At 30.7% G+C, this 8,266-nt stretch overlaps 1 pseudogene; it reads left to right on the forward strand.

The window, feature by feature from the left end:
• Positions 1 to 291: 291 nt before the first annotated feature.
• LOC124898564 lies at positions 292 to 4,492 on the forward strand (annotated as a pseudogene).
• The last annotated feature ends 3,774 nt before the right edge of the window (positions 4,493 to 8,266 follow it).

Here is an 8,266-nt window from a genome sequence, read left to right on the forward strand (position 1 = left end):
TTGTCTAGCTTTCCAGTCGGGTTATAAGATGGTTTTAGACAAATGGATTTTTTTTCTCTTCTCAGCGGAGGTGGCCTATATTTAAAAGATTTCCTACACCAAAACTGTATCCATTTGCTCGTAGTAACGCTCGAATTATCACCAACCCCTTCACGTAGCCGATGGAAGGCATCGAGTAGATATTTATAAGTTTTAGGAAGGAACCTTCTCCCCTTATCATAAGTGTCTGTAAGTTCTGTAACATCCAGTAAAACTTTTTCATAAAGACTTTCTGTCATCGGAAGACCTCTAATGGTGTGTAAATCCCAAAGGGACAGGGAAATTTCTCCAACTGAGGTAAGTAACGTATTCGTAATAGGGCACAAGTTTCACAGATAGCCTGTAAGATATTTGTATTACCGTCATAAGTAAAGGGTGAACCATAGACAACATAGTAAATCTTTGCATCATTTAACGTCTGGTAGCTCCTACTAAGAACATCTTTAGCCAATTCCCAATAGTCAGGAATGTAGTGAAACTCGCCACTAAGCTGAAAAGTTTTACTCTACCTATTCTCTCCATTTATGATTCGCCGTCCCAAGTATGGCAAAGTACTAGCGATATTCTTGGTATGATGATTGGAAGAACAAAGTACCCATATCTTAAGTGGATGACTATGAAATTCAAGAGTCAATTGGTCTAAACCAGGTATATTTTCCAGAGGCTGCCATGAAGCAACATATTGTCCAGCCAATGGTTTACCAATAAGTATCTTTGTCTTCACCTTTATATCCTTGTGATTGAATATTTAAGATATCGCGGCTCAGATAAAAAAGTTTTTGAATCTCTAAAGTAAATATGATTCAAATTCCAAAAAAGGTATTTCATTAGCAATTACTCGATAGTTCAATAATTATGAATTATGGACTCTAAATTCAAATATGATCAACTTTAGTTAAGTATTGATCATATAAAGTTGTTGAATTGAACAGTGTGATTCTTTCAGTTCAGATAGTGTAAAATAGTTGCCTCAGATAATGTAAAGTCTTTGGCTTAAGAGTGTAAAAATCTTAGCCGCAGACCATGTAAAGTCTCTACCTTAGATAGTGTGAAGTCTTTGGATCATACAGGACAACATTTTGGCCCAGACAGTGTAAAATCTTTGCCTCGGGCAATATGAAGTCTTTGGCTCAGACAGCGTAAAAGTCTTAGTCATGGACCATGTAAAACTTTTTTGCCTTCGACGGTGTATAGTCTTTGGCTCGAATAAAGCGACACTTATGATGCCTTATGCTCAAATGTCCAGTATTTCTAAGGCCTCAAATTTATGATGCTGAAGCCAGGATATTAAGCACATTCCTTCACGCCATGAGATCAGTAGGTTGTGCTATGGTAAAAATTTTCAAGCTATGACATTCATAATATAATATTGTTCTCAATATGAAAGGGAGGCGACAACAGACAAGTGTACAAAGAAAAAAAATGCCTTAATGTTAGTATACGTTTATTGTCAAAGATGGTGACGTCAATTTACGCTCCAAAAAAAGAAAGAGGAAAATAGTGATGTCAAAATTATGTATTTTGTCAAGATATTGCCTTAATGTGGCTAACGATCTTACATTAGCAAATCATCAAACTCAAAGCAAGCATGAAAACAAAATCTTGATGAATATGCACGTTATTGATAGAGACAATTCATTGATTAAAGAAGCTATTTGCTAATAAATTAAATAGCAATGCTACACATAAACCACTTTTACTTTAAAAAAAAAGGTTGTTGTAGTAGTCAGTTAAAAAAATAATAAAAAATAAAATTTATCTAATGTATATTGTCATACTAATTACTCTGATCTGTAGGTAACAAAAGTACCATTTTTTTTCTTTTTTTTTCCTTAAAAAAAAAAAGCTTTTTATTGAAAAGCCAAAAAAAAGAAAAAAAAAAGTTGCTCTCTTACTTTTAACGCGACCCTTTTCTCATGAAATTACAAAAGCACTACGTAACTTTTTCCCTTTTTAAAAAAAAGTATGCAGTCAACCACTTTTCTCATGAAATGGCAAAACACACCACTTGATTTTTTTTAAAAATTAATAAGCAGGCAAAAAATGAGAGCTAATGTAAAATTTACTTAATTAAGTGTGGATGTTTTTCTGAGATTCTCCACAATTGAGTTTGGAATTTTTAATGAAAAACTCAATACAATGGGCTGCTATTCATAGAGGAACAGAGAAAATATTAGTCTCCTAATCCAACACAAATACAATGTTGATAAATCAAATGTTTTTGAGATAAGGACAAAGATGTTTTCTTTCGTATCAAAAATCTCATAAAGTTGATCAAGAACTTTAAAGATAATGGTCCTAAAATGTGGACCCCACTTTACAAGCAATAAATTATCATTTCACTACTAGTGAAACTTTTGCACGCGAAAATTTTCAACATGGATATTTATTTACTTCCTCCGTTTTATTTTATGTGACATACTTTGATCGGACAAGGAGTTCAAACAAAATATAAAAAAATATCCTTGTAGAATTTTGTGACTACTTGAAGCCAAAGAAACAAGTATTTACTGCGTACAAGACAACCAAAAATTATATTGTTGTCTTAATTGTACTTCAAGTCTAGTTCATCTACTTTTTAAAAAAATTTAAATTTTACAAGTCTTGAAGTAGGGGGCATTTGTGAGTATTGAAGTTTTATTAAATTTAAATTCACATATTTATTTGGACTATATTAAATTCAAGAAAATAGTTCAAATAATATGATTAATATAATTGGGTTAATCATCTAATCTCAAATACATGTGGTTAATTTAATATGAGTTGACAATCCATGTTAAATGAAATGAGCCACTGAAAGCATGACATGTGTCAATATTATGTGGCAATCCAAGTTAAATGAAATGAGCCACTAAAAGCATGACATGTGTCAATATTATGTGGCAATCCAAGTTAGATGAAATGAGCCACTAAAAGCATGACATGTGTCGATATTATGTGGAAATCCAAGTTAAATAAAATGAGCCACTAAAATCATGCCACGTGTGCAGGTGACATGTTCTAGCCAATCAAATTAGAGCTTTTCACCAAAAGAATGTGATTGGTAAATTTCAAACCAACCAATTAAATCAAACAATTATCTTGCCTCGCTAACTATAAATAGGGGTCCTCATAAATCACAAATGGAGGATTTTGATAAACAAAAAGCAAGAAGAGAGATCGTGGATCAAAAACCATAATTGCTCTGCAAGTTATAAGTTTCAAACAATCAAGCTCAAGATCAAGTTCAAGATCAAGAATGACAGAACTCTTGTTCAATATCAAGTTACTTATTCATCGTTCATGACAATCATCCAAGTGTTTGTGATGAACTGACTTCCAAATTTAAGTCCAAAGACGCAGATTCAAGATCAAACTACTCAAGCCCTTGAATCCAAATCAAGTTTATATTACTTCGAAGAATTAGAGGATTATCATAGAGATTGTAACACTTATTACATTTAAAATAAAATATTGTATGTGTTACTTCAATTTTTTTGTCTTGATTATTATTTTCTTGACTTAGAAAAATTTATCGTCTACAGTTACCATTTGTAGTGAGAGGTAAATTACTGCGAGAAGCAGATAGATATGACATGAACTTATTTCTTTTTATTTATGGTAGCATGAGGAATATGACGATGTCCTCCATATAAAAATAAGAAAAATATTAAATAAAGAAAATTAGAATGAAGAACGTAGAGAATACAGTAAACAAATTCACCAATAAAGCTTATAATATAAGGGTATATAAAATAGAGGCTAAAAGCTACAACCCTATTTCAATTCAAATTTCATTCAAATTTAAATTTCAAATATCATATTCATTTGTTAATAAAAGATTAGTTTGTTATTCCGATCGTAATGCATGACTACTTAACGGGGGATTCACCGTAAATACTAGCTTGGCTCATTATTGCCAAGATAATGGTATAGTTGTTCACATCTACCATGTAATGCATGCAGTTATTGATAAACAGAAGAATTATGGTATCCACTTTTGGGTATTAGCAAAAGCGTTACGTATGTCTTGTGGAGATCATATTCATACTGGTACCTAGTAGGTAAACTTGAAGGTGAAAGAGACATAACTTTGGGCTTTGTTGGTTTATTGCGTGATGATTTTATTAAACAAGATCGAAGTCCCAGTATTTATTTCACTCAAGATTGGGTCTCTTTATCAGGTGTTCTACCTGTGGCTTTAGGAGGTATTCATATTTGGCATATGCCTGCTCAGATCGAGATCTTTAGGGATGATTTTGTAATACAGTTTAGTGGAGGAACTTTAGGACATCCTTGGGGTAATGCACCATGTGACGTAGCTAATCGAGTAGCTCTAGAAGCATATGTAAAAGCTCGAAATGAAGGATACGATCTTGCTCAGGAAGGTAATGAGATTATTCGCGAGGCTTTCAAATGGAGCCCGAAACTAGTTGTTGCTTGTGAGGTATAGAAAGAGATCGTATTTAAATGAGATGATTATTCTTATTATTATTATTATTATTATTATACATTTTATCTTTCATTATTTAATCAAATTTATTCAAATATAATAGAGTATATTATTACTGCCACTACTAATATGTACGTACTACTACTATTTTTATTATTATTATTATTATTATTATTATTATTATTATTATTTACTACTATTACTACTATAGCATACATGACTACTATTGTTACTACTACTATTATTTATTTATACATTATTATTATTATTATCATGGAATGGTTAGAGTTTATTTAGGACTCTTCAACTATAGATTTCAATTTTAAAAGCTAATGATTGTTAAATTAGTTGAAATTATATATGTCACTATCTCCGAGGCATATTTCATGGAAATATGATTTCACAAAAATAGGCGATTAACTGATTTGTGATTCATTTACAACTTGTGACAATTAAACACCACAATTAAAAACTTAAATCTAATATGTTTTTTTAATCTTTTAATATTATTTATTCCTAATTCCTAAAATTATGTAAATTTATTTAAGAGAATTTTATATATTTTAAAATTATTTTTGTAGATTTGAGAAATAGTTAAGATTTTATATTTTCTTAATTTAGTTTTTGGGTCATTTGTACATTAGTAGATAAAATAGATTGTGGGTTAAAGTTATCTATATAGATAAATAGAGACAATTGCACATTGTTGTTGTTGTTATTGTTGTTGTTGTTATTATTGTTGTTGTTATTATTGTTGTTGTCGTTGTTGTTGTTGTTACTGTTGTTACTGTTGTTATTGCTGCTATTGTTACTGCTGTTATTGTTGTTGTTATTGTTATTATTATTGTTGTTATTGTTGTTGTTGTTGTTGTTGTTGTTATTGCTATTGCTATTATTATTCTTATTGTTGTTGTTGTTGTTACTGTTGTTGCTATTATTGTTGTTGTTGTTGCTGTTGATGTTGTTGTTGTTTTTGTTGTTGTTGTTGCTGTTATTATTATTGTTGTTGCTGTTGTTGTTGTTGATGTTGTTGCTGTTGTTGTTGTTGTTGTTGTTGTTGTTGCTGCTGCTGTTGCTGTTATTGTTGATGTTGCTGTTGTTGCGATTGTTGTTCTTGAGAATAATTAAATTTCATCTTCTTGAGAATTTTTTTGAAGAAACAGAGGTTGAGAAAATAATAAAATTTTGATCAAAAATACAAATCTGATGTTGTTTGATTGACTATCTTGATTTGGTGCTTCAAAATTCAAAATTCGAAGTTGTTATTGATTTTAAGGGATTCATTAGCCACACATTAATTTTAACGATCCATTTCATCGTTACTAAATTATCTATGATAAATTGAATCCAAAATAGCCATCATTTTATTTATTATTTAATCTCAAGCTTTTCGGCTAAGATTTAAATCTTTCGATGTGTTTAGATAGACTCAAGCCTAATAAATTTAATTATTCATGAGTACTTAATATCAATAATTTATTTTGAAAGTTCATTAGGTATGAATAAAGGTCATACAATATCTCTAACACAAAGTTATATTTAAAACTTTCTTTCCGATAGAGTTTCGATATGAGTTTCTATTAGTGTCAAATTCAAATAATCATATCTCCTAAAATATAAGAATTTAATAGGTCTATTACCAATAAAATCAAAGATCTTTGGGTCCTCTTCCCAAAGAAATAAATCGTTCGTCAATTTGAATTTGAAGAAACAAAGTTCTGACTGTTTTACTGAGCACTATCCAGATTGAAATGGAATATCACTGTAGCAAAAATTCTGATGGTATTTAAATCAGCTTCAGTCGTATTTTACGTCTAAAAATTCTAAATTTCATTTCCCAATCCTACGGAAGTGATTTCCCAAAGCTTAAGTGAAAGTCCTCCATTGAGGTAATTTTTTCCCTTATTTTTTTCGTCTTTTAAGCCTTTAACATCTTAGAATCTTTAGACCTTTAATGGTGGATTTTTTTTGAAAAAAATTCGTGGGTGTTTTTAATATAACCTAGACCTGATTCTAAATTATAAATTAAAGATTTCTAACATGAATTTCATAAATTAGATTGTGAATTTTGATGGTTAGGAATCTTGAATTCCGTAAAAATGAGAGCTTTAGTATAAAAACTCAATTAATGGAGACTGGTTAAGTTTGAAAGAATGAGTTAATGGTTAATTAACCTTGGAGATTGACATAGACCTTGAATTAAGGATAGAATTAGTGGGTTTGAATCCCCAAGATATTTGTTTGAAGAATAATTGTTTAACTACTCTTATTATTACTTGATTTTTAGATGATTGATTATTCCAATACATGAAGAAAAGGAAAGGATATTCTTTTTCTAGCTTGCTTCTTTCAAAAGCTTGACGTCCAGGTAGGGTAGTTTAAAGAGTGTGCATGCCTAGATCTTCGTCATTCTCTTCCACCGAAAGCAAGAATGGCATAATCAATCGCATCTGCAACCGAAACCCAAGCTGGTGAATAAGCAAGTGATTGGTCTTTTTTAAGAAGACTGTGTTATTTTATATTGTTATAATTTAGAATTGATGGGAGAAAGCATGTTTAGGCCTGCGAGCATGGAATTGAGGTAGATAAATACATATATAAGACCTTTACTTTAATCCCAAAAATTATATTATTGATTGATTATGTGATATTTATGATATTATGTGTTAGGTGTCCGAAAGGAGATTGTTGTAAATGTAATATGTGGACATGATGTATTTTAGTTGTTCTAGTAGTGAACCTAGTTGAGTTGTAATGGTATTAAGTTATATGTATTATGCAATAATATGATGAGGAGTATGCTAAGATTGAATATTGATGAGCATAGTAATATCTAAGGGACAGATGACTTGAATTAGTGTGATGATTGTATTATGTGGAAACAGGTAGAGGATAATGTATGCCTGAATGTGCTAGTTATAGGTGGTGATGTTAGAACCCAAGTTGCGATATTTAAGAAGATAGTGATAGTTTAAATAATTAATGAGTAATTAAGATTCCAATAGTGACTTGTATGCTTAAGTATTAAATTGTGAATTATTTTATGATATTCTTGTTTTGGTATTGATAAAAATACTATATCTATTGGATGCCCATGAGAAGCTAAATTGGTGATAATGATGATTTATTGAATTGTGTCAATGAGAGGCTTGTTTGATAATGATAACTCATTAAAGTAATGCTATGAATGGCTTGTTGATAATCATGATGAATTATTGAAATAATTCCCGTGAGTGGGTCAAAATATTGATAAATGAAAGAACATGATCAAATTTCCTTATGATTTGAAGTGCAATTATAAATTTAGTACGTCGTATTATATTCCGAGAGATAGTGTGAATTTGATAAAATATATATAATATGATTATAGAGGATCAGGTACCGCACCGGTACGGATATGGATATCAATATTGCTTACTTATGGAGGATCGGGTACCACGCTGGTACGGTACATAGACTTAGATTGTCCCCTAATGGTCATGACTAGTTGGGGAAAAATAAGTTTCTTAGCACGTGTGTACATATTAATATAGATTTTGAAAGGTTATGTGATTTAACCAGTTGATAATGAGAAAATGGTTTTCTAATTGTGAGGTATAGAAGGACATGATTGTTACTTATAGAAAGATTGTTAGTAGCAATGTGATCGACGTTAAATTTCGATATTGCCACTTTGTTGATTTTTCTAGCAAAGTGACCGACGTTAAATTTCGATCTTGTTGTGAGATGTGAATGGATTGGATGCCACGAGCCGACATGGTGATGATAACAACAGCAACAACAACAACAATAATA

The sequence above is a fragment of the Capsicum annuum genome, chromosome 5 (assembly GCF_002878395.1).
Source record: "Capsicum annuum cultivar UCD-10X-F1 chromosome 5, UCD10Xv1.1, whole genome shotgun sequence".
Classification (NCBI taxonomy): domain Eukaryota; kingdom Viridiplantae; phylum Streptophyta; class Magnoliopsida; order Solanales; family Solanaceae; genus Capsicum; species Capsicum annuum.